Source organism: Caloenas nicobarica, chromosome 1 (genome assembly GCF_036013445.1).
Source record: "Caloenas nicobarica isolate bCalNic1 chromosome 1, bCalNic1.hap1, whole genome shotgun sequence".
NCBI lineage: Eukaryota > Metazoa > Chordata > Aves > Columbiformes > Columbidae > Caloenas > Caloenas nicobarica.
In genome coordinates, this window is record NC_088245.1 from 82,474,637 (window position 1) to 82,499,817 (window position 25,181).

Below are 25,181 nucleotides of genomic sequence, written 5' to 3' on the forward strand. Positions count from 1 at the left end.
CCAATGGATATAACACTATTCTGGCTTCGTAGTTTATTTCCATAAAGCACATATTAGCACACTATGACCGTTAGTAGATAAATTTTCAAATAAATGAGAAAAAATAGACAAGAAAGCAGAAACAATACCCTGTGATATATATGACTTTTCATATGAGGAGAATCATGAATAAGAAACAGGAAAGCCAAAATGAATAGTTCATAAAATCCAACAGTTTAAAAAAGTTCAAAAAATCCATTAAAATGTGCATTACTCCATTACTATGAACTTGGTAGTCAGGTTTTGATGCTAACTGCTTGCTATTGTACCAGTGCTTATATAAACCTAAGTATGAAGTAAAAAAAAAAAAAAAAAAAAAAAAAAATTACTTGTTGACACCAAAACACACCTGTGGGACAAAGACAGGTTTAATAAGCTTCTGCCAAAAATCTGTCAGGAATGCAGGACTATAACGGGACTTAGGTTTTGAAATGTTCCTGTGAGTTGCTTTCTAACTGGATACTGCTGGGTTTACTGCCAGCAATCCTCTCCCACTCCTCAAAAACCTAGGCAGCTCCTAAAGTCAAAGGTCCCAAGCCTTCAGCCTCCAGCACAGCCACACTGAATAGAGAACAGTTATTTTGTTTTGTGCAGTTCGAATGTAAAAGAAAAATATCAGAGCGTAAAACCTTGCAGAAACAGTTTCTATTTTCCACTCAGCTCTAGAGTTAGGAATAGCAACCTTTAGGAAGCCTTATAAACAGTCACGTTTGATGTGAGATTTCCAGCTGCATGAATTGATCAAGTGGACTAAGAGGGACCAGCATGTGGTCTCTGCCTGCTGTGGCTTCTGTCCTGTGTGTGGTGGTGCTCAGTCCCACTCGCTTGTTCAGTGCTGTAACTCTACATACCCTAGTTACCCTTTCCATTTCATGGAAACCCCTTACAAGCCTTTGATACTGAAAGGGGGCTTGGATGTACCTTGCTTAGAATATTTAAAGTTTATTCTCAGGAGAAACTAATGCTACTGGTCACAAAATCACTGGCTGTACTGTATTTACATGCATTATTTGTCCAGCACTTGTGTGTTGCCAACAATTCCTTAAAAAAATTGTGGCACATTTGAAAAGGTGAAGGGCTACTTCTGCTAAGTAGTAGCTGTTTGTTAATTACATCTAACTGAGTTGATCCTTGTCGAACAAAGTCCAAAAATAAAGCAAACTTGCTCCACATGGCATCCCCTAAGCACTCTCACATGGGACATACTAGTGCTTCACCCAGTTCTCCTGCTGCTGCACTGATAGGGAGCCGTACTCTGGGTTAAGTACAGGGTGTTTCAAAAAGATGGACCAAACTTGAAATTACTATATCTCTGCAACTACCAACTAACAACTATTGTCTCGATGTTGTCCACACAGCAGGTGGAGGGAACACAGCGCGTTTATAAAAAGGTTACTAAAACTTGATAACCTATTAAAACGTTTGTAATTTTTCATGTAATTGTAACAGATTGAGTTCATCTTTTTGAAACACCATGTATGTCTCTGAATGCCTTCTCAATGACAGTAGTGGTTTAAGGGAAGACTGAAACTGAAAACCAAATTGCACTCCATTTTATTTGCAAATGAACAAAACCCAACACAGTAGTTGGAAAAACAAATAAACACAACAACAAGACAACAACAACACAACTGAAATGAAAACCACAAAAAACCCTACTCACAGGTGCAGAACCAGCTCAATGCTAGTCAGACAGCTGGGAAAGAGGCTGCCCAGATGCAGCAGTTTTGTTCCTAGAGTGGCTGGGCTGTACCTCCAAGATAGTGAGGTAAATCTTCAAAGGAGCATCTAGTCATGTCAGTCCTCCTGTAAAGAACTTGATACTGCCAACATTCCCTTACTTCAGCAAATAACAGGAATCTATATCTTTCAAATAGATAGTGAGATAAGACATACTTTTTTAATCCCCACTGCAGGAAGACTTTAATCAATAAAACCTCTAGTTTTGATCTACAGCCAGCCAGCCTGTACATCAGAGTACATATTGCCTGCAAAAAACAAGCCACGATCAGGCTGTTTGAGGGTCAGTCTTATTGTTTAAGTTACCAAAATTTTAAGACTGCTTTAATTATATATTTAACACCCTGTAACAACCTGTGCTCAAGGATCAACAGCAGTTTCCCAAATATTTCTGAACAAAAAAACTAATGGTAAGGGGTTTCATTTGTTTACCCTATAGTAATATTTTAACTTAGATTTTTTTTAGGAGGTAACTTACATGTATAGTCATGAGAAGCATGCTAGTATCCAGTCAGCTAGCAATAATTCTCATTTCAGTGACCAATACACATAAAGTTTTTCATATCTATTTTCTAGTTCTTTAACAAGAAGCACATGCTCACCACACCTCAGATGGAATGAGGATGAAAGTTAAAAAAGAAATTAACCAGATTTTGCACCCCAGAAGAAACTCCTGGTGCTGGATGTTCTTGATAGGCAGCAAGAACTTAATGTAATAAGACACAATTGCTGAAATATGAAGGTGCACCTATTCAGCTCAGAAATAAAGTGTACATGCCTAACGATAAGGTATGGGATAGTAGGACTGTTGCCAATTCTTGTATCACCATTAGTCTCTATGTCCAGAGTTGTAGTAAAGGTCTCTAGCCCATAGTAACATTACTGTGATCGCAGAATGTCAAGTGGGGCTTGATGGCTTGTGATATGCAAGACAGTATGGTCATCAAATTACCTAATGTGAGTTTTCAAAAAGTCTGTGAAACCTAACACATAGATCTACAAAATAATTAGCTATGTTTCCATAAAATCAGCCTTCTGCCCCACAGCAATGCTAACACTCAGAAAGCTGAAAAAAATTATACTTTATGTTCTATGTGTCCAAGTATATACACTCACATCAGGAAAGTGGTCCCAGAGCTTGCACATTTTAATTGTGCATAACATTATTAAAGCAATTTTCTTCAAATTTGTCTTCATATGTAGGTCTCAGCATGCCTTGCAAAACAAAGGAAACTTGAAGAAAGTGTTCTCAATAGTTAAGGCTGCATATTTAAATTCAGTATGCAAATCCAGGAAGGCAAACTAAGAATAGGCAGCCAATATGGCCAAAAATTCCCAAGAATTTATGAATAGAAACATGTTTTCTGGCTTTAATTATTTTGGATGCTAAGAGGCTGAATATATATAGATAATTTATATTGTAAATACCACTTGAGACTAGAGAAATTTAATTTAATTTTGCAAAAACAGTAGTAAAGAGTTCCCATTTGATTTATTTTGTGTAAGGTTTCCTCCTTCCCTCCCCAGCCACATGAACAAAGGCTTGCCCAGCTGCACATGTACAGGCCTCACCTGAACAAGGTCCTTGTGACACTGTGGAGTAAATCCAGAGCCTTTAACTCTGGATCTTTGCCACTCCAGCTAAAAAGAACCCTTTTAATATTAATACCTATAAGTAGAATTAAAGCTTATATTATGGTTTTTAAGGTTTCCAGCTACTGGAGAAGAATGTGATTACTAATGCTTGAGTGGGAATATTTTTATTTGAAAGAGGGCAGTATTCTTGCTTCAGAGGTGATGCAGCATGGAAGATGGAAGAGGGACATATCTGTCTAGTTGCTTTGTTCCTAAACTTGCCTAGTGCATATGTATTTATCTATTAAAATGCAGCCATTTCCAGGATTAATCATAGTAACCTATAACACACAGCAACATTATAGGCAAGGTTAGGACAGGAAGTGAAGAACAGCTTTTCCAATTAATGCCAGATAGGGAAATTCATTAGATAGGATGCAATTACTTAAGCTGGAATTTATCCAGAAGCTGGCATTCAGCCAGGACACTAGTTTAGCATTAAAATGCTAAATAAAATAAAATAAAAATATTAATTAAAAAAAAAATTATGGTATCCAATCCAGAGAAGAATTCCGTGTTTCTTAATCACATTAGCTTGTTAACCAGTTAATGCAGAGCATCTGTGATATCCAAAATGTGTTTTCTCTGGGACCTGAAGGTAGAGAAAATGGAAAAAAATTATTAACTTTTCTCTGGGGTGCATTTATTTATGATAATCTCCTAGTTAAAGATACCACACTCGTGATTTTTATTGTTTATCTGGAAAAATTATCTAGCTTTGACAAAATTTCAGCTGACTTTATAAATGATTAAATGAAACTCAGAATAAAAATAAAGAGTTGGCCATTTAAACGCGAAAAAAAATAATGCAAATGGACACTGATGGTTGTTATACACCTCAAGCGCAGGCAAACATACATGCGAAATGTAAAACATGCACAAATTTGAATGATCTACTTGCACATCATATGAAAATGGTATTACCCTTAGTAGTCCTGAAAATCATCATCATCACTTCTAAGATTTCCCATGGATTTTCCCAGTCACTTCTAAGATTTCCCATGGATTTTCCCAGTTCTTCTTAGGAAAACTCCCATTAAAATCCTAGTGAATATCTGCACTCCAAAGTACACTAAAAACATAAATCTAGTTAATCTGAGAGCTGCAGAGCTAATGAAGACTGTTTCCCAAATCCCCACTCAATATATCCAAGTCCTCCTCTATGCTACTTACAACCTCCCTCCACTCTTGCATTCTTGTTCAAAATGAGGACACAGTGCAGCCACCTCCCTCAAGGATTTCCTGATTACTGAATAGGGAAGAGGTAGCACAAGAGGTATATTTATGCTGCTTGGCCAGCCGGCACATGCCTGCTCCCAGAAAGGAAATAACGTAAGCTCACAACATGGTCTTCCTTGCAGCAGGAACACTGATTTGCATCACCTTCTCCTCTAGCCGGTAGCCAGTTTCCACAAAATTGGTAGAACTCCCACAGTAAACTTTGGTTGGAATTAATTAAAAGATTCCAAAGTTATTTGGAGTAGGCTGCCAGACGAACAGCATGACAGCATAACCTGTGTTTCCTTAAGAAAGAATGCTAAAAAAGGAAACTAGTAGTAATTATTATTTCTGTATACCATGAGGCCCGAGTTCTTGACTAAGGCCGATAAACACTATCATGATAGTTATAATAAACAGAAAATTTGCCTAACAGAAGGAATAACAGTAGATGAAATGATAACACAGCTTGCATTAATTAACAACAGAGCTCACTATTCACAGGGGAAGTTGCCATAAGTATACAGACCTGGAGCCAAATTTTTACTAGAGCTGAGCTCCCATTTGCTGAGGATGCTAAGACAAGAGAGACATTTTCAGAAATACCAAAAAGTCAGCAATCCCTATTTAGGTATCAGCAGAAATACTGAGAGCTTAAAAAAAATTAGAATAGTCTCCTGCTGTTCATTGCGGCTGGGAGCAAGGATGTCCCAGCAGGAGCTCTGGTCCTTTTAACCTGGTGGGGGGGGCAATGACCTCAAATTGCCTTTGCCAAGCCTGACTATCTGAAATGCAAATAAAAGCTGTAGTAATAAACTCAACATTACAGAATAATTAATTCAGAGTAGAAACAAACAAACAGAAAAATATGGTGGGGCATCACACTAGTATGGGAAATTTGTCTTTTAAAGCATTTTGTGATTCTTAAGACACTGCCTCCCTTGTCTCTTTCTTAAAAGTTACTCAAACATCTGAGATTTAGTGAGATTTAATGTGATATATAGAAGGGACCTACATTCTGACAAAGAAAACCCTTAGAAGACCAGTCAGAAGTAGAGTAGAACACCACTTAGAAAGTAATGCTTACATGACAAAAATAACAATACCAGTAAAGTTCACTGAAGATAAATTTTTGCTTGGTAGTTCTCAGAAATTTCTTGAGAAAACCCTACCATCATTCTGAGGGAAAAAAAAAAAAAACAAAAATAAAACCAAAAACCCCAAACAACCCAAAATGTGTTTTCAAGCTTCAGATAAGATAGCATTTTCCTCAGATACCAAGGTATCTTATATGAAAATAAAACCTCAAAACTCCAGAAAATACACCTGAAAAGCAACCTTTAGAATTAATTACAGTTGCCTTTGCAATTGTCCAGATGTTCTGCAGAGCATCCCGTGAGTTGATACTGCCAGATCCATCTAGAAGGCCTTCATTTTACTGCACGCTTAAAATTACACAGGTCAGCAATGCTCTCAGGAACAAATTGTAAAACGTACCCATCAAGTGCTGCTTAATATACATTTGTGTGCTAAGTGGTTATGCTTCACCTCCTTATTTATGGCTCTGCACTTATTTTTCTTTTAAATAGAAAAACAAATGAATAGATTTTCCAGTCTGTCACACCACCTTGCTGTAGAAGTAGTCAACCTATTATGCAGAGTTAATCATTAGCTTCAAAATGTATTTTGAAGGCATAGAGGGCCTTTATAATATTTGTTGCACATCTCTGCAAACTCATTGTACCAGAGATATGGATGTGCATAAGCTCCTGGTAAAGAGACCTAAACCATCCCAAAATATGTCACACAACAGCAAAGAATAAATTTTGTGGTCTTAAGATAGAATAAGGTTAACTGGACACAGTTCTTCTACAAAACAGGTTTCTAACACATTGATCTTAGGTTCAGGAGGCCTGCAAATATGCATCACAACATAAAATGCAGGGAGAAACCAAGCTAGAGAGTGGTCCTGGCACAGATCACAGTCAGGTCCTTTGCTAGGGATCCATTGTACAATGAATTATTACTTTGGGTCCATAAATGCTTTCCAAAAGCACTGGGCATTCTGCCATTAATTAGATATATATCCAGTTATATTGAATGCAGGCAGACCTTTCTCCCCCAAAAGATCCAGATTTTTCCAGTAAATCAACATGTCTGTAACCCTCCCACCCCTTGCTGCCTTCATTTTACTCTCCCTCTCAAAGGAGTGAATTTCAAAGCTCTGGAGTCCACAGCAAAAACCTACCTCTGTCAGAGCCCTCCTCTGCCAGACTGAATGAAATGCTCCTGGTTGGAATATCGCGAGTATATAACCCTAAAAACAGTCCCCGTCCTCATGTTAGATTGTGTTTAGGTCATTTAGTTTTTTAAAGGTTAGCATGCATCTCTGAAATTTTGTGCAGAACTTCAGTGGTAACTGATGCAGGTTAGAAAGCATAAGTCCCAAAGTGGGCTCGTTCTAGAGAAGCAGAAATCTCGGTAAGAGTGACTGAAATTGCTACTGGCAAGTCACTTTGGTGGTGGTTGAGTCACCTGCACAGGAATCGGAGAGTTCCCTCCAGCCCCACAGCGCTCTGCAGCCATGTGCCTTCTGAGCACATGAAAACCCTGCCCAGACACGTTTCTGACACCAGGGGATAAACTTATTTACAGCCAGCCCACATCTCTCCACCTGCGATGAGACATGAAGTGTGAGCTTATTCCCAGCTTCAAAAAACACACCAGGTCTCAGATGCCTCTACATGGTGTGTCACTGTGCAGTAATCAGGAAGAGGGGTTTGCACCTTCTCAACAAGCATATCTGGAAAAGGCCTACCTTGTCACAGCTGCCATTTAATTAGCCAGACATAGTGGCTGGTCTAACTACATGCTGAAATTATGAGCTTCTTCACCCCTGTGACAAGAATGGCTGTTGATAACATCTATTTCTTTCTTTCTGTTCATCTGCCACATCTTCACTATGTGTAAATGGAGCCACAATTATATTTTATTAGTCATTATTAGGAAGAGATCCACAACCAAAGTCACAAATACCAGACTTGTTTTATATTCAGGTATAAAAGCTGTAGCAAAGTCAAAAGTCCAGGACATCTGAAGCAAACAGAACCTTGGAGACGACTTGGCAAAACCATCTCTATTAGTTTAATCAAAAAGTGAAGATTAAACACTACCTGTGGCAAGACAGATCGTTAAAGCCAAACGATGACCTCTCAAGAAAAGGATAGTTGTAAAGTTGAAGGTTGTAAAGCTGACGGCTTGCTAACCTCCTTAATGATAACCTTGTCCAATAATAGATTTGATTTCTTCTTCACAACTTTTGACAATCATGAGAGAATGAGGTTTAAAACAGAGGTGGTAGGTCATCACTTTTCTACCACCACTAGTGCCTTAACAAGCCACATAGGCCAGAAGTAGTGCAGTACCATCAAATGTTTTATAATGAAAATCTATTTTATTTCAGGCCAAAGTAAATGGAGAGTTTCATTGTACAATTTAAAAGGAATATGGTTTAGTGGTTCAAAGGAAAGTGGGAAGGAAAAGAGCGGGGAGAGAACCCCAGGCACATGGGCAGCAAAAGAGAGTTGGTTACTTGGTCTCTTTGAGAAAAGACTCAGGAGAGTCTCAAAAAGATTGTGAGAAAGGACAAGGAGACTGAATACTCCTCATCAGGATAAGAAGGAAAAATGGGGAGTAGTGCAAGCTTCATTTTGAACCTTGTAATGACGTGCTACCAGAGGGGCTCAAAATCAACACTTCTTTATGTTTTTGTGAACATTTTGAAGAATGAGATGGAGATTTAGTCTCATCAGACTGACTAGAGCAGTGGTAAACTACACCTGTTTCCTCTGAGAAAGCTTTTATCCCAAATTTCATAGTGACATATGGAGCAAACATGGAAAAATTGCACTGATATATTTTAATGGAATTTTTTCTCAATGTGAATATTAATGTTAGCTTAATCACTTTTAAAGCATAGTCACCCTCAGTTAGGACATACTATAACTGTCTGGCACACAACACATGGAAAAAAAAAAAAAAAGAAGGCTTTACAGAACATTTCCAACTGAGTGTGTTGTTTAGGCCAGTCTTGTCTAAACCAGTATCTTCAGTGGATGAAATCACCTGCATGCTGGGCGATTAAAAATTTAGCTTTACATAAAATACATCATCTCCAGAAAGGGCAGTGACATTTCTTATCAGGCAATGTTCTGAAGGCACAAGGGCTGGCAAAAGAGAGAGAGGGAACATGCAAAGCTTGGGTCAGTAAGAGCTCCTGGCCATGCAGCGCTGGGGTTTGCTACGGAGCTCTCTCCTGCCCCATAACAATGATATCATCAGTCTCTGAACTAGCAACTGTCTGTCCTGTCTGGCCTCCAAGCTTTTTCTTTCCTACTCTGAAGTGATTTCAAGAGGCCATGGCTGTGTGAGAGGTACCGTCCCTTAGATGAGCTAGAAACATATGGCACTGACCACATGTGGTCATTAAAAAGTCCCACGCCAATTTTTGCAAGGCTAACAATATTAGCCCCAGTATCCTGGCCAAATTCCAATATAGGTAATTATATTCCGGGTAATGACACATGGGCTAGTTTTATAAGGTTTAATATACATTGTGGAAAGTGGCTTGCACCTAAGGGCTCTGAGTTAAACTCATTGCACAGTCAGCTGGGACAAAATTAGAGAAGAAACTACCCAAGCATGTCAAATGTTTAAGCTTTAAAACCCTGGGTAGAATGAAACAAAAGGGGAAGGGATCCAGGGGTGCTTTAGCATAATCAAGCTGGCTCATGCTGCTGAAGACACAGCTGGGATTGAGAGCTCACTGCTGCGAGGAAATTTGTAACAGTATCCCCACCCCACCTTCAGCAGTGGGTGTGCGTGCATGTGAAATTACCAAGTTAAGGAAGAAGATGGAGCAGTATGATGCAAAACGTTGTCTGCTGGGGGTTTCTTGCTTGCTCCTCCCACCACCTTCCCAGTAAAATCTAACCAAATTAGGGTCCTATAAAAACAAAACCAAACCAAACCAAAAAACCTCTTCAAATTCTTATGCCTGTTGCACAGCATCCCTGTGAGCCCAGCTCAAAAGGCCAGAAGGAGTATGCTACTCTTCTACTAACTTCTATTTGTCTCATCTTGCCCAGCTTGAAGCCGTTCTGCCAATACCAGCACAGGATCCAGCTGTAACCTCATTCTGGCAGGGTACTCACCAGGTACTGCTAATGTAAATTCCTGAGGCTGATGTCCAGCCCCAGAATAATCTAAGTAACAGCACAGGTCCCTCCAGCATGCCATTAAAATAAAAAAGGGTCAGTGGGAGTGTGTCACTCACACCTCCGTTGGGGCAGGAGGCACTCACTCACAGGGACTTATCAGCTTCGTTTGCCATGTGTTGATATGACATAAGCGTTTGGATGACACAGAGCCTTGTGATGAAACACAGGCAGAACACGTCAGACCTAGAGGCTGAGACTACAATAGGTAACAGAACGGTTTGGCTCTTTTGATCCCATGAAGCTTTCTGCTGGCAGGGCATGCCATTTTATGCATTGCACAAGACTGGAAACCACCTCCTCACCTTCCCAATATTTTACACTATGCAGAATAGAAGAAAACGGTTTCTAATGCAGAATCAGAAATGGAACAAAAGTCACAAAACCAGCTTTGAATTTGAAGCCCCACCTCGGGCTGGCAGGATATCCAAAGCAATGGCACTGCAGTACAAGGAATCCTCATTTCATCTTAAACTGAAGTTCAAATTAGGCTGTGATTTTGCTTTCCCAACTTATGAGTGAGTTCGGACATGTTTTGGTGGTACCCTCCGGATTCCAAACTTTAGTCCATGTATTGCATGTGTTGGTGTGTATATCCTGTGCTCCCAGGAAGACCAGTGCATTTCAAGATGCTCTGTGCCTTTCCTGGGCTTGGATTTCAAGCTGTTGAAGATGGGAGACACAGGCCCTACCCTTACTCTTTGCATATGGAAAACTGTTTCATCCCCTCGATTCCTTTCTCCATTAAAACATATTCAAACATAATTAGTGTAACATTAAAAATGGAGGAAATTTTGTAATTGCCAGTTGTTCTGTAGCCATGGTTACATCAGAGATTTATACGGAGCGACTGTGGCCTGAGCACGCACAAGCAGTTAGCAGGAACAGCAGTGGGATAATGTTTGTGTGCATGTGCAGGTGTGCTGACACGCATGTTTGCCAAAAAAAAAGGCGGGGGGGGGAATGATGGGGGTGAGGGGAGAGAGAGAGGCCGAGGGAGAGAAGGGAGGGAGGATGGGGAGGGGAGAGATGAAGAATATTCGGTGACATTTAAGGTGCTAATATCTGGAAGTCAACCTTTAATTTGACAGCTTTTAGTGCTAGTTAATTTCACTCATCCAGACGAGGTGTAGGAAATTTGCAGCACCTTTAAATTATCACGTTTTTCCACACTGCCTAAGGCCTATGTGGAATACCTGAGCCATACTTTCTGCCCCCCTCCCCACCTCCTCCTCCATTCTCCCCCTACCCCCCTCCCCTCTTCAGGTCAGTTGAACTAAAACTTTCATTCCCTTTCTCAGACAATTAATCTTTAGCTAATTGAAGCAGGAATGCTGCAGGATGGGTTTCACTGGGGCCTGTAAATCTCATTTAGCAAAGTGAATTCCAGGCACATGCTGCACCTAATGATGTGACAGGTGGGCTGCACCGCAAGACAGCAGCCGCCGAAAAGTTGATTCTCATTAGACCCTCGGAGTCCTGCAGTCAGTTTTCTGATGGCTGAAGAACACTAATCGCATCTGTTTGCTGCTGGGTGGGGTGGGCGGCGGGGGGAGAGAGGAAAGGATGAGAGGCAGGAGGGCGGGGGGGGGCGCCCGTTCCCCTCTTTCATGAGTTAATATCCTTGACTCCTGCCCAAAAAAACAGCAGGCCTGCCTCCCACCATGCGATCAGCCTCCATTCTGCTGACTCCTACAGGGTGCACCCTTTTTCTAATTAACTGGAATGGCTATGGAAAGCAAAGGAGGCCTTGTGTTGGGTGAACCAATTATTTTGAAGGGTATTAAGTCATCAGATTTACTTTTATCTTGATTGCATTGTGGAAATCGTGCATAATTAATGGTGGGAGCTTATTAGGAAAATGATTAGGCAAATTACACAGGTGTCGGATGCATTTTTTATGATAAATTTGCTAGAACAATCCTGCAATTCCATCTGTTCAGCTCATATCAGAATGTCACTCTGGAAGAAATTAATGGTGCAGAGTCGCACGAAGTTACTGGAGGCCTTGGATGCAGATTTATGTTTTAAAAAAAGATACAGTTAAAATTACCCAGCAATTTCCTAATAAATACTTGATGTTACAGTTCAATAAATTACTTATTTAATCTTAAAAGAAAATGATAGTCAGCTGGAAACTAAAAAGTGGAGAAAGCATAAACCTCATTTTGTCAGTTTGATGTGTATGTAAATAAAAAATAATCATAAGACATAATAATTCTTTGCTGTAGGATGCTGACTAGAAACAAGATGTCAGTATCCAAGTACCTCTGCTGGGTATTTTTTCTGCTTGTCTTACAAAACCTGTGCTGGTTCTGGGACTGCAAACCCAGTTCTTGTTTCTGTAGTTCCTGCAGTGTCTAACAGCAGATTCTGGAGCTCTCATACTGGGAGCTAGGGAGGACAACAAATGCTGTGCTCCTGTCCACACTTTTTTAACTTGCATTTCCTATCAACACCAGAAGATGAAAATTATGAAACCAAAACCCACAAACACTTTATCTGTAAGAGTGAGACAGTAAACAATGCAGTTTAATCAAGGCTGGGCAGTTTAAGAGTCAAATATGATTTTTGGAAGTATATTTTTCATAACCTGACTGGCTCACTGTAATCATAGTTTTTACCTTTCCGTACTACTTTTAACAGAGATTGACCAAGCAAACATACTTAGCATAGCTGTTGTCTTCTCCAGGGACAGCTCTGAGTTAGGCATAGCTCCAGATGTCAAGTGGCTTGGGGTCTTCATCCAACTCTGCCACAAGGGTCTGCATCACCTTAGTTAAGTCCTTTTGACAGCCCTCCAGTCCCCTGGATATAGACCACAAGACGTGTGGGCTAAGGGTAGTGGATAATACTGTATTTTGCCCCAAGAACAGGATAGAGCTGCTCTCACGGTTGGAGGTACCTTTTCGGGATTACTCAAACAGCACAACAGGGTCTCTCAACACTGCAAATGCAGTATATATTCAGAAAAATGAGCTACTGGCTAGTTTCATAGTCTCAGGTATTGTCTGGCACTGAAGGTAAAAGGGTCCTGGCAGTAAAGGTCTCAGGCACAGTTTGCAAAATCCGTCTAAGAAGCTGAGTAAATTTTATCTTTATGGCTGTTGGCATGGCTTTGTACATCTTGAATGCCTTCAAAAAAGCAAAGCAGACGTGCCTCATTTTGTTGATCTCTCCCTGTGGTGCCCCAAGGACTACCATCCTGCCCAAACTCTACAGCACTGTGGCTCTACTACTTCATTCCTCTCCTATTCTTCAGTGCCCTGAGAGCTTACTCATTGCCCCAGGGTTCTTGGCAGGAAGACTTATTGGCAATGTGACATCGTTTGGAGATTTCTGTTCTTTTCAGGATCTTTAACTTGTTGTAATGTTATCAGAATAGGAGTAAGCATCTCACTTCCTTTTGGCACTCTGAAAAGGAAGTTAGTAACGTTCACCAATTTCTTTAAAAATGCTTGGAAATTTATGGCTAAAGAGCAACCCATGAGAGAAGCACATTATTTTTCTTCCTAATATCCAAGTCTTGTTAAATACCAATGATACCAATTTCTGTGACTTTTGCATCTGATTAGTCCTTCTCAGCAAGTAAAGCAGCTGATATCATTCACTACCATCTGCACTTGTGGTGAAGGCAAAGGAACTGAATTCCAAACAGCCTCTGTCTGCAAGAGGGGCCATGGCAGCAACACCTCATGGGTGGTTCGTGTCCATTAAGCAAGGAGTGCTTGGCTAATTTGAAAACCCGACTTCTCCTCCAGACCCTTTGCTAGGCACATTCTTTGAAATCTGTCTTTATAGATCTCATTGTAGTGAGTGTTTTCAGAAAAATTACAGGGACGTACAAGTAAATGTGGCAAACTAGTATGCCCCTGAGTCAGTTTTGTTACTGCTTGTTAATTAAGACTATTGATAAATTTTGGGTCTATTCCATGAAAGCTATGAGAACAATATAGATTAGTGCTGTCAAGCACCATAGGTAACCCTAATGCTGCTTCTGAAATATTAGAGAATATCTGAGATAAATTTGAAGTTAGGGTGACTATCCTCCTACATTTTAAGGGATGTCCCTTATCCGGTGGCTAATGGCCCATGACCCATATCCAATAAGGAGCTGCTAAGCATTTGATCAGATAAAAAGCATGTTTTAAAGCAATAATTATTCAAAGGACCAGACACTGTGATACTAATATATGATTTTGTACCATGAATAAAACATTTCAGATGATATCCCTCAAAAAAATCTATACTGGAATTTATATAGGTGAGCAAGGAAGGGTCAAGCGATTTTCACAGAAAAAGATATAGAGCTCTCCAGATTAAATTAAATGGGTTAATATAAAACATAGCAAGGCCAGGAGTCATTAGTTCAGAATATATAGTCCTAAATGTAAACCTGGCATACAGGTTACTTCTCAATTTCACACGGTTCTGTCCCCATCCTGTAAAAGAAACTAGTACTATTTATTCCTAGAAAAGCTTAGCTAGTCAGTATTATTGGCATGGTAGTACATAATGTAAGGAGATCAAGCAACTCAGACGTCCTTTGTAGTTCCTGTAATTAATGTGAGAACACAGACAGAAAATTGCTGTCTGGCCAGCCACTCACCTGTACAACTCTTTGAAGTATACTTCATCCAGTTCTCCTTCAGGGGCTAGAATTTCTCTAGGTGTTTTTATGCAGAGGCATTCAGACAGACCAAAAGTTTTTTGCAGCGCTCTCCAAACTCTCTAGTCTGGATGAGCTGTAGGAAGTTGTAGCAGGAAACCCATGTTAGAGACATGCTCTGAAAGTATTAGCCCACCCTGAGGCAATGCATTTGCAGAGACATGTTCCTAGAAGCATCACAGCAAGTAGAAGACCCTGCCAAAGCCAAGGCTGTCTTGTGAGTGGCTCTGCACCAAAAAAACAATTGCAGGCAGTTGCTGTTCCTGGGAGCGTGGAGCTCAGGCAGGAGGGACAAGGCAATGCAGAGAAGTTCTTAAAGACAGGCAAGAAGTTACTGGCAGTAAATGCCAGAGGTAAAACCTAACTCTCACTCATCTCAGTCCAAGTCTCATGCACCAGCCACACTGCTCCTTTGATTTTGAGTGCCAGTGTCATATTTCAATTGTGCAGTATCCCATCTCATACTGTAATCAATATTTGTTTTAAAATGAAACATTACTTTTCTTTTCCAGAGCATCAGTCAACAATTTTCCTTAAGCCCCTACCAAAATAACAAATTTCTAATCCTTATTATAGGTAACTAGCTCCAAACAAACAAGCCCTTTTGTCATACTGACAGTATTAAAATTTTAGCATATTATAAGATTGCAACTAAGACCTAGACATTTCCTAGTGCTGCATACTCTGAAATGTAGGTGGTAAAAACACAAAGCTATTAATTTATCCAATTTTCTGAATACACCTCTAACAGAATGGTTTCAAAGTTTAGCCTTTCAACTGCAGAACATTCAAGATTTGGCATTATTTTTCCCCAGATCAGGTTTTCATTAAACAAGAGATCAATTCATATAAGCTTCTGAAATTATTTTAAGGGAAATTTTTTTTTTCTTTCTTGGTGAGTAGTGCAAAGCAATGCTTCCCATCAAGGACAAGTGGAAGGGGCCACACAGATCATATGTCTAAACACCAAAGAAATGTAGGACACTTGGGATAGACATTTATTTTTTCCAGGTTTTCATGTCTTGCCCATCACTGTAGAAACAAGACCTTTTTCTGCAAGTAGACATGGCTTTAAACATTGAGGTCTGGCTGATTGAAATCTTTCACCAGAACACCTTCATATTTTGTTTTAGAGATGTGGGTTTCAATTAATGAGGAATGCCATTGGGATGTGACTTTACAGATGGTGAGCAGTAGAGCAGGCAGTACTTCCCTCTAATGGGGAGGAGTCAGACCCTTCATTAAAACATCAGCTTTGCCCAGAAGCTCATACTGTCTGACATGCCTAACCTGTGTGCATATGTCAACACAGAATGCTTGCTAATGTTGCTGAGGCTGTAAATAAGGGTTCATACTATACTATGAGGGAGATTAATGAGTAGAGTGCTTCCTTCTCTGCTGGAGGCTGAAGTAGGTTCCCTATTAAGATGCAGTATCTGTCACTGTCAATAGAGACATGCTGTGTGGGTGTGAGAGGAGGCTAAAGAGGTGTCTCTGAATCTGGTAATTCTTTGCTTTTAAGGGTCTAGTGCAGACGACTGACACACTTGAGCACACCAACTTCCTGACACTTGTTTTCCAGCAGTGGAATAAATCCAGTAATAGCTGTGGCCAAAGACAGAGGAATGCGGAGGAACAGGAGATATTCCCCTTCAAGTAAATTACAGAGATTTTTCTTAAACTTAGAAAAGGAGAAAGACAAAGAAACTAGTATCCTGTAGATAGGCCTGTAGATTTTATGGAAGGGAGAAGGAAGAGATCTTCCCTTCTCTTAGTTGTTCCTGTTGTACATATTGAGAGCTTTCTGTGCTCTTGTGATAAATTAGGTATCTACCTTACCCATACTCCCTCATCTCCTTCTCTCCTCAGTTCAAGAAAATGACTATTTTTGTTTGTTTGTGTAACACCCATTTCTGTAATATCAGAATGTCTTACAGAACTGTCTCATCTTCATGAAACATTTGAGATCATCCTCTGAAGGAAGGATTATCTAGTTTTACACATGGGGAAACAAAGCACAAGGTGCTTCAGTGCCTTCCCCAAGCTAGTGAAGAGGGGTCTTAATTCTGAACTCACAAGCAGTTAAGCTTGTCTCTGCTCTTGGACCTGGAGTCTGAAAAGAAGATTCCCCATATACCCATGTCTGTGCTGCAGTGAGGAGTGCTAGCAAAGGAAGTCAGCTCACTCAGCCTGGGCTGAGGAAGGTCTTTCCTAGATTATTAAGGGAACCTTATGATAATGACTTTCTAGATCAGAAACTTGCTGCATACGGTTGAATAATACACAGAAGTTAAAAATGCCTATGCATTTAAACACAGATCTATAGTCCACTTGATCCTCTTAAAACCCCTAGGGAACATATAAGTTTATACCAATCAGTCTTTCTCCACTAATTAAAAGATCAGCATTTTCCCATTACTTAGCAAACTGAATAAAAGAAATGCTACACAGAGCAATGTTATCCGTTTTGTCCTAACATTTGTGCTTACTTTACAGAAGCTGAAAGAACCTGAGGAACTTATCTGGCCAGTATAGTCATTAATTTGAAAAGAAAAAAAGTGTAAGAAAAGATTACATTAAGATTTTAAGATTTGGTTAAGTTCAGCAAAAGCAAACAACCAAGAAAGAAAGTGAAAACTTGAAAAGGGAGGAATTTGGGGGAAAAAAATTGGGAGGCTATGCCTAAAAAAAACCCCAACAAAACAAACAAACAAAAAACCAAAAATAAAAACCCAAACCACTTCTATTTATGCATGTTAAAAATTTATCCTACTTAAGTACTTTGATATGTAGCCCAAAGTCAATGGGAATTGCAAAGGGCAGCACCTCTGAATAATAAAGCACTTCTTTAGTCCTCTTCTCAGTTACAGATATAAGGCAAATGCTATTTATTCTTCTTTTACATCACCAAGCTTACTGAACACCACATTTTTTTTTACTTAGAGAATAAGTCAATTTCTAATAAAGTTTCTCCATAAAAAACACAATAAAATTAGAAAATCTGCCTGTAAATCGCATACAAGGATTAAATAGTAGTTGGATATTCACTTCAGAATGCTATGTCGTACCACTCACAAAAGGAAAATCAAGGAAAAACCATGCTTCCTAATTTATCAATGACATTAGTTTTATGCATAACATGAGTTAAGAAAAAAATGTATTATACTACCTAATCCAGTCATGCTTTCCTAGCAGATTAGATGAAGGGGAGAACGAGGGCAAAGCAAATGACCAGACCAACAGTAAAAATGAATAGAAAGTTATGCCGGCACAGGGCATTTGGCCTGAGCGCTTGGTCAGCTCCAGAGGCAGCTCCGAGGGCAGCAGGCATGGAGCCTCTCTGAGCCAGCGCTTTGTCCCTGGCCTTGCAGGTGCAGAAACCAACAAAGCTCTGCTCACTGTCTCCTGCGGTGAAAACTTCAGAAAGTTCTTAACACTTCAGGGAGTGGTGGGAGGCTTTTTTTTCTTGTTGTTTATTCACATTTATGAGAATGCTTATTATGAAAGGTTTATATTACAATGATAGACACAGAGAAGATGGAGTATGTTGAAACTGAAGGACCTTCAGGATGAATAGAATGAAGGATACTCTATTTTTCACATGTACGTGATTCACTTACTCTTCAGCTACTCTATTTTAAGGATTTTTATGAGCTGCTCCTCCTTAACATTGCAGTATTTTCAGAGTCTAGACAGTGGGAAGTGCTATCACCTTTTCCTTTCATTTTTCAGAGGTATAAATTGATCAATAAAGGGGACAAGTGATATTGGCTGTAGAGTTTTTAAAATTAATTATTAAGCATATTTTCTTTGTGTGGAAGGGAGAGCTAAGCCAAATGAAAACTGTGAATTAAACCTTTATGTTGAGTCATTTTTAGAGGCAGAAGTGATGTAGTCCAATCTAGCCCTTCAGAAAAGCCCAAACTTAGAGAACGTTAAAGTGTCCCGGAGATAAGTTGTTATCTGGTCCTCAATAATGTTAGAAAGTCAAAATTCTTTTTGTTGGCAAAACTGCACAAACTCCTCCTTACTTTCATCTGTCTAGCTTTTGTTCCATACTAGTAGCCATACGTATAGCTGAAGGACTTTCAGTTGTTGGTATGAGTCTCATTCTGTAGATATGGGACCCTAAATCTTAAGCAAACTCTCTAACCTTGCTTCTTGGCCTTGGTTAATAGCTCAGAATAGAAAGAGAATACTCTGGTGTAGAAGGAATACTACTTTACCTGGATCAAACATAGGACAACATTATGGAAAAACAATCCAAATAAGTGATTAAAAAAAAAAAGATATATTTAAATTACAAGGAGAATCCTCTTGCTACAAATAATTCTCACTACATTTAACAGTTTTACATACTTTGTGGAAATGGCTGCCACCAACATATGGAGTCATCAAATTTGAATGACACCAGGGGTAAGTTTTGGACTGCAATGAATGATGTCCATTAAAATGAGAGATATATTGAGAGAAAAATTATGTTTATAGCAATGTGATCTCTAAAGTACCTAAGTAGCTAAGGGAAGTTCTGTGGGAAATGGAAGGTATTGAGACAGGTAACTAGAGCTGGATTTCAATAGGAAGTTATTATGGAAAGAGGAGATGAGTCCTGGGTGTTTCGTCAACGATGAGTCTGCTGCAGAAGCCGTATGACACAAAGAGTGTGCTGACTCATGTCATTAAATTGATAAACTGCTTAACATATGTCTTTTTGAGGAGAAGGGACATGGAGAGACAGAAATAAAACTTCTGTTCAAATCTCCAGATAGAAGATACTGGAGCATATATGCATAAGCCATGTCTTATACAAGCAAATAAGATTGGTAAGATAACTTTTTTCCTCAAAAGAGATTCTTGTATGTGGATCTCTTTGGTGAACTGATATGACTAAAAACCTCTAATAACCCCAACCCCTATTGACCCCTTTGAAAATCAGGAGCAGATGTCATCAGTTGTATTTTTTTTGGTTTTAGAAATAAGAGAAAAATCCTCCAAAACATCTTCCTTACAGTTTTTTTGTATGAAGAACAGATAGGTACAATAATATAACTAGATTCCAAAAATGGTGGGAAAATGGCATTTTATATGTTTGAGGAAAAGAAAAAAGAACTGAGAAGGGCTCTCACAGGTGCTAGGCACAAAAATCACAGAAAAAGACTCCATATAAGTAAGACTAAACATAGTAGCAGGCCAAAATGCAGCTGAGAGACTGAAACATAAAGGTGCAATTTTATTGGAAGGAAAGGACACATTTTTTATAGTATTAGAAACAATTCTTAGCTCTAAGTTCATCTTTGGATAACTTTTAATAGAAACATGGTGGCAGAATGCAAACTGAGATACCTGATCTGTTAATTTTTACTTTAAAACACATGTGTATTCTTCACTTAATGAAAGAACTAAAAAAAAAAAAGGCAACAAAAGCTCCTATAACTATGTCTCAATTCTTTTTTATCTTGAAGTTACTATTATAAATTTTACTTCTTAAAACAAGGCATTCTTTTATCATTTTAGGTTCTGCGTGTACTGAGAAAAAAAAATAAATCACTTTTTAAAAATTTTATTACCAACCTTTCAATTTTATGTAGTTTAGTCCTAACATCCACATTTAATAAACTACTCAGGCCTTTCTGGCATGGAACGGAAACGGCAGTCAATTTCTTAGATGGAGGACTGACAACTGTCAAAGATTAATGGCATTACTGGTTACTTATCTGGCTGACAGCCAGGCACCACTCTTTCACATTTCATCTCAGCAAAATATTAGTTAAAACAGGTGCAAATACCTATGCTCTGCATTAACTTCTGTTTATCTTCTGAAAACAGCCCCAGGAAGCAGGGAATTCCATCAACCTCTTTGACTCTCTTGAGGGGTCTCGACCTCTCAAGAGTCAGGCCCTGGAAGGTCTTTATAACTCTCCTTTTCAAAAGTAAACTATATGAAAGACTGTGAGAAAAAAAACATCGATATGTTAACACAGGTGGAAGCAGTCATTCACACAAGTGGATTCAGAGGATACTCTCTGGAGTACTTCCAACAGGTGATGTCAAACAATACACAAATTATTTGCATCCCCAGAGAAGAAACCAAAAATAATGGCTGGAGTTAGGTCTTTGCAACCGAATCCTGTCACCCTTCCCTAGTCATTGATATTATTCTTTCAAGTGGCATTAGCATTTGTCACTCAGTCTATAGCTGCTCTTTTCTAAAGCTAGGTAGAGATGAAAAATACAAAATACAGGCAAAGCATTTTCATATTTCCGAGTTTGTGGGTCATTATAGAGACACTTCTGTTAGCAACCCTTGGCACTACACTTCCGGGGAAAAGTAGTAGATTATGTCCTTTGGGCATAGGCTCAGAATGACCCAACGCAGCAAAGATATCTCAGACCTTGCAGTCAATTTAAACTGAAAGTGCCAAATCTACAATACCAGAATTCAGGTTTTAGAAAATGGCTCAGATGATTAATGCCATATAAAAAGACACTGGGGATTTTAATAACTCAAAATTGGGAAAATAAAAATTTGCAACAAATGACAGAAAAACAATACAGAACACTCTGGACATGACCAGATTCTTGCAAATTCATTACAAACATTCTTGCCTCAAGACAAGCTTCTACAGAAAAACATTTCCATCCAAAAATGATTTTTTAAAGAATTCTGCATGAAGCCGACTGCCTGTCTGTTCACTGCGTTGACATAAATGCTCTCAGAACAGAACAGACCATTTCAACTGGTCTTTTCCAAATGGGTCCTTGATGATCAATTTTGAAAGTTTCAAAGGTTGGCAGAAATCCTCTACAGTGCATTCACTGCACTATATCGATGAGGGAGCAAGGAGCAGTTTTTCATGCCAACTAGTCCTGAAAGAAAGTCTTCTGAAAAAATAAGCTCGTCCTTAAAAAAAAAACCCCATATTTATTGACAGGGAAAAGCAGGGAAAGGAAGAGGTATGAAGGATCTGCCACATAACAGAAAGTAAGTACAACTCCCCATGGCCTCACAATTGTTTTCCTCTAACCTACCAATGCCATCAGGACAAGTAAGCTAATAAGGCACTCAGAACAAACTGTAATAACATTTTTTTCTGCAACCTTAGCATTACCTAGTTGATTATATTTCATTACACACACGCGCGCACGCACGCACACACACACACACACACAGAGTGCAACAATTTATTTTAATGTAATGCTGCCCCCTTGTGCTTTTGTATACTAGGAAGTTTTTGTCAATAACCAAGGTTTGTTGCAACTAAAGAAATGTAAGAAATCAGCCTTTTCCTCAGCTCTGGGCTCTGAGCTTTCTTACAGTTTTTTTCTCTTGAGCAGTAATATGATCTTATGCAACAATCAGCAGGTTTAGAGCCTAAGGAAATATGAAACATGTATTAACATAAAAATTAAAGATAGGGTAAAAAGAAAGCACACCATGTGTAAGTAAAAGACAAAAAGTGAAGACAAAGGTCAGATCAGACAAAGTTACAATAAGGTGCTGAAAAGAAGTGCAAAATAAATGTTTATATTTCATACATTAAGTTGTAGCACGCCAACACAAAGAAACAGGATTTACATAGGAAGGCAAAGGAAAAGTGATAGGGTCAAATGAGAATGGGAACTCTACAACTCAGGAAATCTGTTTTCTTCACACTAAGAATCTAATGCCAGTCAACCTTGGGTTACCAACTTTTGGAAGTCCTTGCCATAAAAACTTATCTAATGTCCCATGTTAAGGCACTATGAACTTTTGATAAGTCCAGACAAGAAAAGCACCTCTTTGTGACCATTTGGCTCAGGGTCAATTATCTATCAACTGCCTTTGTAAATCCAGTAACTAGGGACTGTCTGGTAAGTTTGTCTTCCTTAGAGATGGTCTCCCATGGAAATGCTAATTGGTTGAGTTACGAGGACTTAGTATCTTTCCATATGGGATAGGTTATGGCTGAAGACAAGAAAATTCATTCTAGCATTTCTGAGGAATACTAAAATTAAAAAAAAAAAAAAAAAAAGAAAAAAGAGAACCATGTAGGCATGATGCAAACCCATAGATGTATACCATCAATACTTAGACATTTCTTTTGGACTTTAAAGGAGTCTTGCATTTTTTGGACAACTGCTTCCTGGAAATCCATATGAATAATAGTAAAGCTTATATGTGTTCATTTACTTTTTACATGCATATTAGACAGAACATTTTCTTTAAAAACATGCCTTTTGTTTTCAAGCTTTCACAAGGCTTAGTGGTAATCAATAAGCCCTTATAATCACGAGATAAACACCTATACATAGATATCTATATATTTGTTCTCTGTGTGTGTTGTATTCAGGTTACTGAATACATACATGACCTTTAATGGTAATTTTTTCTTCTAAATTTCACAGCTGAAAAAGTTATTCATAAATAAAACCAAATGAAAAATGTTCATTTGAGTCAAGAAGAGTATGACAAAGCCAGGCAACTTTTAGTAAAAAAAAAAAAACCAGGAAAAGAAAGTTGGAAGTATTTTGTTCTGATAACTACAAAATGAAAGAAACATCTCCATTGGTTTTACTTGCAAATTTACTATCTTTGTACTTTAAATATTTCTAAGCTTTGATAAAGTCAATGAAAGTCAAGAAGTTAAAAAAAGCCTTTTGTTTAAATCTGAATGACACTTTTAATTTGAACTGAAATAATTTCTTACAGCTTTTCAGAATGTTAAAGGAAAATTGAGTATTTTTGATTTAGAGTTGATCTGAAGTAATTTTTAATTGTATATCTGTGCTTGGCCATTGACCTGACTAAAACTTAACACAGTTATTCAGGGATGTCTACTATAAATAAGATTTATCTTCAGAATTTCTATTCTTTACCTTGTTTCATTATATCTTATTCTTCCTCTTAATTTTTGATACAGAAACTCAGCAGATGCTTTGTGAAAATCTAAGAGCCTATAGTGTATTATTAGAATGTGTGAAGTATTGTGTGAAGTGCCATCCTCTGATTTTCTCCTATCTTTCATCAACATAGACCTAAAAGGTAGGTAATTTAAATATGTTGGCACTCTGTCTGAAGCTATGCTAGTCATTTTTAAACTGTATGTTCTCACTTTTTTCTCAACATACACATCTTATGTAAATTAAATTAACTTGGCCAGAATCACAAGCTGAGCGTCATCCTCTGTGACACTCAGGTGACAAAAAAAAATTGTTGTAATGCAACTGTAAAACCTGTTAGGGAATTATCTGGTTACACAAAGAGATTGTGTGTCCCGCTGTCCATGCCTCCCCACTGCTGTTGGGAAAGGAAGGTTCTGGGGGCAGGAAGGGTTATGGGGGTAAGGCTGGGGCAGCCATTTGTTAAGTTGTCATTCCTGGTGCCAGACCTGGAATTCAGGGAGATGTAGGTAATGGCACTATTCCCGTTCACACTTGAGCAAAACTCAGTGCAGGCAACAATCTGACTGGCTGCCTGTTATTTTGTCCAACAGCAGTCTTAATAGTGGTTCTAAAATGGTAACTCTTCTTTCAATTAATTCAATTTAAAAAAAAATATCTATTAATAGCTTTCAGGGACAATGTGGCTAAGGCCACATGAGCTCTTGGCTAGTGACAGTCCTTCAGAAAGAGCTCATGAATTAAGAAAAACTTTTACTATATGCTTTCTAAGCAATATATAACCAGTAATTTTTATATGCTTTCATTTCTGTTTTTCTGGGCCTTGAAGGAAAAATATTATTAACCATAATATTCCAGTGAGTATAATTTCTTCTAGTTTCCCCAATTGATTTCCCTTGTATTCTTTTCAGATACTATTATTTTTTGGTTTTTGACCTACCTTGTATTTTCCTTACTTTCCCCCATTTTTTCTGTTTCTTCAATCAATTATATTTTTTGATAGATACATCTATCTTTTAAGAAACTTTTACTATAGCTACTGTTGCTATTATTGCTATTATTATTGTTAAAGGATTTAATACATGTAACTCATCACCTTTTTCCACCATTTAAAAAAAGCGTGTAAACAAGGAAATTATTCATATCTACAGATATCTATCTTATGGGGCCTGAGACCCTTATGGTAAAAGCAGAGAGAGTCCTCTGGTGCAAGCGATAACAAAAGAAGACTTAGGTTAGTTTAAAATCAGTTTCTGAAGTTGTCTTTGACATTACTTTGCCTATAGTAGGATTTTTGTGAAATGAGGCTCCTAACCTAAAAAAAAAAAAATAACACTTATGTGTCAAAGTTAGGCTGCATGATTTTCCCCCAAATTATTAGCAATTATCATTAGCAAGTACTGTACTACCTGATCAAATATTTAGCTTGCCAAAATCTAAAAAACCCCAAGAAGTTAATTTATTTCTTGTGATATAACATGTTGTAGGAAAAGCCAGGTAGTCCAGAGAAAATTTTTTAAGTCTGTCTCAGGCAAAAAATACTGGCAGCATGAGAAATAACTCAGCCAATCAATTTCTAAACAACTCCTGAATCTATTTGGCACACACTGGATCAAAGTAAGGACACCTGCTCCATTTTAAGAATGGTGACTACTTGACCCACATGTAGTTGCATTTCACCAAAAGGTCAAATTCAGGACACATGTATTTGCGTGATGACCTAG